The sequence below is a fragment of the Petaurus breviceps genome, unplaced genomic scaffold (assembly GCF_028583685.1).
Source record: "Petaurus breviceps papuanus isolate PSGF00001 unplaced genomic scaffold, PetGlider_PUasm1.0 90740, whole genome shotgun sequence".
In the NCBI taxonomy this organism is placed as follows: domain Eukaryota; kingdom Metazoa; phylum Chordata; class Mammalia; order Diprotodontia; family Petauridae; genus Petaurus; species Petaurus breviceps.
This window is the reverse complement of record NW_027187330.1, coordinates 12,659,137-12,665,781: the sequence shown is the minus strand read 5'-3', so window position 1 is coordinate 12,665,781 and position 6,645 is coordinate 12,659,137.

Here is a 6,645-nt window from a genome sequence, read left to right as displayed (position 1 = left end):
CCTCATAGCAAACCAAGTAGTGTCCCACTCCCCTAGTAAAGAAAAAGTTAAGGTGGTGAAGCCAAGATGGCATCATAGAAGCAGGAAAACTCCATGATCTCCCCCCATAACCACCTCAAATACCTATAAAATATGACTCTAAACAGATTTTAGAGTTACAGTACCCAAAAAGTGACAGAGAGAAACAAATCTCCCGCCAAAAGTAGCCCAGCAGGAAGACAGAAAGGGTCTATCACAGCAAGCTGGGAGCCAAGCCCAGCCAGCCGAAGCCCAAGGTTTTAGCCCCAGTGAAGCCCCAACAAGCATTGGCTGGATCAGGACTTCAGGAGAGTGGATCACCTGCAGCTGTGGCAGTTTCCAGAATTATCAACCCATAAATGCAAAAGACAAATTGAGAGGTCAGTGTGGAACTCTGTTGGTACTAGGGGGGGATGGAGTGGAGTCTGGCCACTGCCCATAGGGCTAGAAGTGGCAGAGGTGCTATAGCCATGCAGCTGCCACCGAGTGGCTGCTTCAGAGCTCCTGGCCTTCAGAACATAGGGGGACCAAGTGACCATTCAGATGGTAATCACTCTTGCTTTAACCTTCTTGGATCTGGATCCCTATGTGTGTGGGCAGAGAGCCAGAACTAGTGTGGACTGCAGAAAGGGCACCCAACTAATATCTCTGGCAGCTGTAAAAACCCCAGCGATTAGGGACATAGCTCTCTGCAATCTGGAAGCAGAGATCTACCATGGAAAAGAGCTCAAAAGTCAAGTAATTGGCTGGCAACATGAGGAAGCAAAGCAAGTAAAACAAGCACAGCAATCAAGCCTCAGATTCCTTTTTTGGGGACAAAAAGGATCAAAACATGTAATGGGAGGAACACAATGAAGTCAGAACTCCTGCACCAAAAGCTTCCAAGAAAAATATGAACTGCTTACAGGCCATGGAGGAGCTCAAGAAGGATTTTGAAAATAAAATAAGAGAAGTGGATGAAAAATTGGGAAGAGAAATGAGAATGATGCAAGAAAACCATGAAAAGAGAGTCAACAACCTGACTGAAGAAAATAACACCTTAAAAATTAGACTAACTCAGATGGCAAAAGAGGCCCACAAAGCCAATGAGGAGAATAATGCCTTAAAAAGCCTAATTTTCCAGATGGAAAAAGAATCTCAGAAGCTCACTGAAGAGAGTCATTCCTTCAGAATTAGATTAGAGACTATGAGAAATCAAGATACTATTAAACAGATCCAAACAAATGAAAAAATAGAAGGCAATGTGAAATATCTCATTGGAAAAAACACTGACCTAGAAAATAGATCCAGGAGAAATAATTAAAAATTATTGGACTATCTGAAAGCCATGATCACAAAAAAACCCTGTAAATCATCCTCCAAGAAATTCTCAAGGAAAATTGCTCTGATATTTTAGAAACAGAGGACAAAATAAAAAATTGAAAAATTCGCCAATCACCTCTTGAAAAAGATCCCCAAAAGAAAACTCCTAGGAATATTATAGCCAGGTTCTGGAGTTCCCAGATCAAGAAGAAAATATTATGAGCAGCCAAGAAGAAACAGTTTGAGTATCGTGGAAACACAATCAGAATATCACCAGATCTACTAGCTTCTACATTAAGGGATCGAAGGGCTTGGAATATGATATTCCAGAGGTCCAAGGAGCTAGGATTAAAACCAAGAGTCACCTACCCAGAAAAGCTGAGTATCATGTTTCAGGGGAAAACATGGTCATTCAATGTAATAGAGGATTTTCAACATTATTGATGAAAAAACCAGAGTTGAATAGAAAATTTGACATTCATATACAAGAAGCAAGAAAAGAATGAGAAGGTAAACAGGGAAAAGAAATCATAAGGGTCTTATGAGAGTTGATCTATTTACATTCCCACATGGAAAAATGATCACTGTAACTTATGAAACTTTTCTCACTGTAAGGATAGTTGAAAGGAATATAAATGTGTATACATTTATATGTGTGTATACATTAATATGTGTATGCATATATATGTCTATATATGAGGGTATATGTATATATGAATACATATGTGAGTGTGTGTATATATGTGTACAGGTATACATAGACAGAGGGCACAGGATCAATTGAATAGGAAGGGATGATATTTTAAAAATAAAATTAAGAGGTTAGAGAGTAATATAATAAGAGGAGATAGGGGGAGACAGAATAGGATAAATTATCTCAATAAAAAAGAAGCAAGGAAAACTGTTACAATGTAGGGGAAGAACAGGAAAGCCAAAAGGAATGGGTCAATCTTACTCTCATTGAATTTGGCTTAAGGAGGGAATAACATACACATTACATTGAGTATCTTACCCTATAGGAAAGTAGGGGGGAAGGAGATAAGAGGGGATATGATAGAAGGGAGGGCAGATGGGGGGAGGGTAGTTAGAGGCACACACTTTTAAAGGGGGAGAGGGTCTAAGGAGGGAATAGAATGGGTGGGATGGCAGGATAGGATGGAGGGAAATGTGGTCAGTCTTTCACAATATATCCACTATGGAAATGTTTTGCTTAACTATACATGTATAATCTATATTGAATTGCTTATATTCCCAGTAAGGGTGGGTGACAAGGGAAGATGGGAAAGAATCTGGAATTCAAAGTTTTAAAATCAAATGTTTAAAAAAAGGATTATTGTTATTATTATTTTACATGTGACTGAACAGTAAGATATACAGGCACTGGGGTATGGAGATCCATCTTGCCCTACTGGAAAGTCAGAGCGGGGATGGGGGAGGATATAGGAGAGGGCAGATTGAGGGAGGGGTATTCAGTGGGATCTCTGTTTTGAGGTGGTGGGTAGGGGACAGAAGCGGAGAAAATTTGTAACTCAAAATCTTGTGGAAATGAGTGTTGTAAACTAAAAATAAACATAAAAGTTATTTTTAAAAAGAAAAAAATTAAAATGAGTGAAAGAAGCATTTATTATGATTCTTGTAAGAAGTAGGCATGTGGTACCCATAGGGATTTGCACACCCACACACCGTACAGAAGCACAACTGAGCCTTTTGGTTAGTCCTTTCTGGTCCCTCCCTTCAGATTTGGGAATGGTCCCAGTTCCTCTGGGTCACAATCTTTCTAATCCACCCTTTGCATGTTGCTCCTTAACCTGTTCCCTCCCCCCAAAAACAGATCTGCATGTGTCTCATGTTCAATAAATGGAGGAATAATCTATGCATGGGCATGTAATTTAACATGCATGGAGGTTTTTAGGCATGTGCAGTAGTTAGGTCTCTGACTGGGGATAAACTCTCAAGTTTGTACTTTTTGAGATTTCAAGGCTCCTAGTTTCCTAGAAATACTATCCCTGACCATAATTCTTACAAGGCAGATTGTGCTTATCTGCTAACATTGTACTACTTAGCAAACTACTTATATTGCACTATCTTTGAAAGCAGGACTCCATATAGTGCTAGACTCTTTATCACACATGTAGCAATGGTAGAAGTAAGATGACTACAAGGAAAATTGCATGAGAGAGGGCAATCACAGAAAAGAGATCATTTGATCATTTGATTAGGCAGTACTCAGCAAAAGTAAAACATGTCATCTCTATTAGATAGTACTATAAGAAAAAAAACTGTTTGATCTTTTTTTTCCTTTACATTTTGGAGGGCAAGGCAATTGGGGTTAATTGACTTGCCCAAGGTCACACAGCTAGTAAGTGTTAAGTGTCTGAGGCAGAATTTGAAAACAGGTCCTCCTGACTCCAGGGCTGGTCCTTTATTCACTGTGCCACCTAGCCACCACTTGATCTTTTAAGGAGTGTAAATATCAGCCTCTCACCTGAGTGTAAGCACAGTTATAAGTTACTACCAAATTTATGATGCCTGTAAATTTGACTAATTTTTGGAAATGGTTCTTCCATGGTTAGTATGTATTTTAACATAGGAATAAAATATCTGTCCCATATTCAGTTTATGTAATACTTTTGGTACCTCCTTTACTCCCCTGAGACTTGTGAACCATAACTTTGCTATATTTAGCATCATCTTGGTATGCCAGATTTAGAATTTGTGAATTGGAGACCATGAGAATGAAGAGCTCAGTCTTCCTAATTAGAAACTACCCATCCCTATGCTGCAACCTATCTGAAAATCCAATGACTAAGTATAAAAAAGTGTGTATTGTGGAATTCCAGCCCCTGTGGGTCCAGTTTTGCAGGCTCTCTATGCTGGAAGAGAAATACATGATTAGGTGGCTAGAATTATTTATTACAAGCTCACTGTCTTTTATAAACTAACAAATTACTAAACCTTGAATGACAAAACCTTTCTGAGAATTTCACAAGTAAACTACATTGTTACTGGAATGTGATTACAACGCAGAGCTGCGACCCACAACCTCGTGATTATATCATTGATCCATTAAAAAATAGAATAACATTTTTGATAGATTTTGCCAAGTCATGATCTGCAAACTATATGTAATAAAAGGCACTAAAATACAGAGACTTAGTAAAATAAACCAGGCACATAGAGACTTATATTTTGTCTGCTCCTGCAGTTGTCTTGAAACAACTTTGGCTGATTTTCCAGAAGCCCTTATATTCTGAGACTCATATTCAGTTTAAAAAGCTACTATTTTATTCACCTGTGTAGTAGTCTGTGCATTAAATCTCAAAGGTCTTTAATAGGATAGTGACAGGTCCCTAAGTTATTTCTACCTGGACTCCTTCAATATGATGAGAAGAAAGAGATGACAATCACCATAATAGTTTCCAGTTGCATAGTTCCTAAAACTTTGAGAAGTGTTTTATGTGAATTATCTCCTTTGATTCTCACAACAAACTGGAAGTTAAGGAGGCAACACATTTTTTTTTTGGTAATTGAGTGGAAGCCAGGATGTTTTTACAAATGCATATTAAGCTTCATTGACTCCTGTTGAGTGCAGGTGTTTACAATTGCCTTGCTTAATAATGTCAATGTTTTGAGAGAATAATTTTTATATCAGCTAAGAGGAAGCTGATGTGCTGGCTGTCTTTGTTAGGCCATCATTCAACTCAACAAGTATTTATTTACCATCTTTTTGATGAAAGCCACCTTACTGGGCACTTGGGATAAAAGATAAAAAAATAGATCGTTCCCCTCAAGGAGCTTATATCCATGGGCTCCTTCTGACATCTCACCTAATAGGCTACACATTTAATGGATTCTGGACATGGCATGTTTCTAAATGGGTCCTGCTTGCTCAGGGTGATGTATAGATTCCAAGAACTGGAGAACATTCCAGGTATGTGAGGGGGTGTCAAAGCCATGGAAATGGAAAAAGAAAGAATGCCGGATCTATGAATCAACAAGGTAATAAGTTTGGTTGAAATGGAGTTTGAAGAGAGGAGAATCACAGAACTTCTGAGTTAGAAGGGTTCTTGCAGGGGAGTGCTAGTAAATGCTAAAAACTGGTTCTCTGGATACCTCTTATACATTTTTAAGTTTAATCTGAATTATTGTCATTTTCTCCATTAATTTCTTACATCTAGACCATCAACAAACCAATAAATCAAACCTTGATTTGTAGTCTTTGCTAATTTCTGAGGTGACAATGCTTACATTAAAAATTTTAAAATTGTCTCTAATGAACAGGTAAGAGCTGGCTTCAGCACAACCCTGGTTGTTAGTGAGCATCTAGCCCAACCTCTACCTTAAAAACCCAAATTCCTTCTGCAAATTATATAGGTTCTAGTTCTTGCTGGAAGATCTGCAATAAGGAGGAAAAATCTATTTCCTGAAATGGCACTTTCTGAACTTGAATAGTTAATTGTTCAGTATTTTTTTTTTTCACTGATAAAAATTCCGAATTTCTTTCCTTCAATTTCTGCCCATTGATCTTTATTTTGCCTCATGATCAAAGGCTAAATGTAACCAGTCTCTCTCCCTTTTTCATCTGAAATTTCAAATTTTCGAAGACAAATATCTTTTTTTCTTCTCTACAAAACTTTTCTTCAACCCAAATATGAACTCTGTCTACAAATGAGATTTGAGTGATATTATAAAGAAATTTAAAATCCAAGTAAAAAAACTCAAAAAAATTATCAACGGGAAGATTTGGGGTCCTTGAAGCTTTTTTATGTAACAGACCTATTCTTTGGGAAAGCAATTTGACAGTTACATAGAGGATGTATAGAGAAGGGTGACTAGAAACAGGGAGGTCAGTTAAGAGACTGGTACAATAGTCATGTGAGAAGAGATATGTGGCTGAATTACGCTGGCAATACAAAACTATGGATGCGAGAGACATAATGAAGGTCAAAATTTAGAAGAACTGGAAATTTGGTTAAGTTAAATCTTTGAAATTTGCAAATATTGCAGCAATAGAATATAGATGTGTATTACATATACATGTTGTGTGTATATATTATATCTACAATATTATGGATATATATGTGTGTTTATACACACACAGAAAGAGAGATAGTTATCATTATGTTTATTGAAGTATTTCAGATCCTGATGGAAGAAAAGAGAAAAAGAGAAGAGAAGAGATGGAGAGAGAGAGAGAGAGAGACAGAGAGACAGAGAGACAGAGAGACAGAGAGACAGAGAGAGACAGAGACAGAGACAGAGAGAGACAGAGAGAGATAGAGAGAGAGAGAGAGAGAGACAGAGAGAGAGAGACAGAGACAGAGA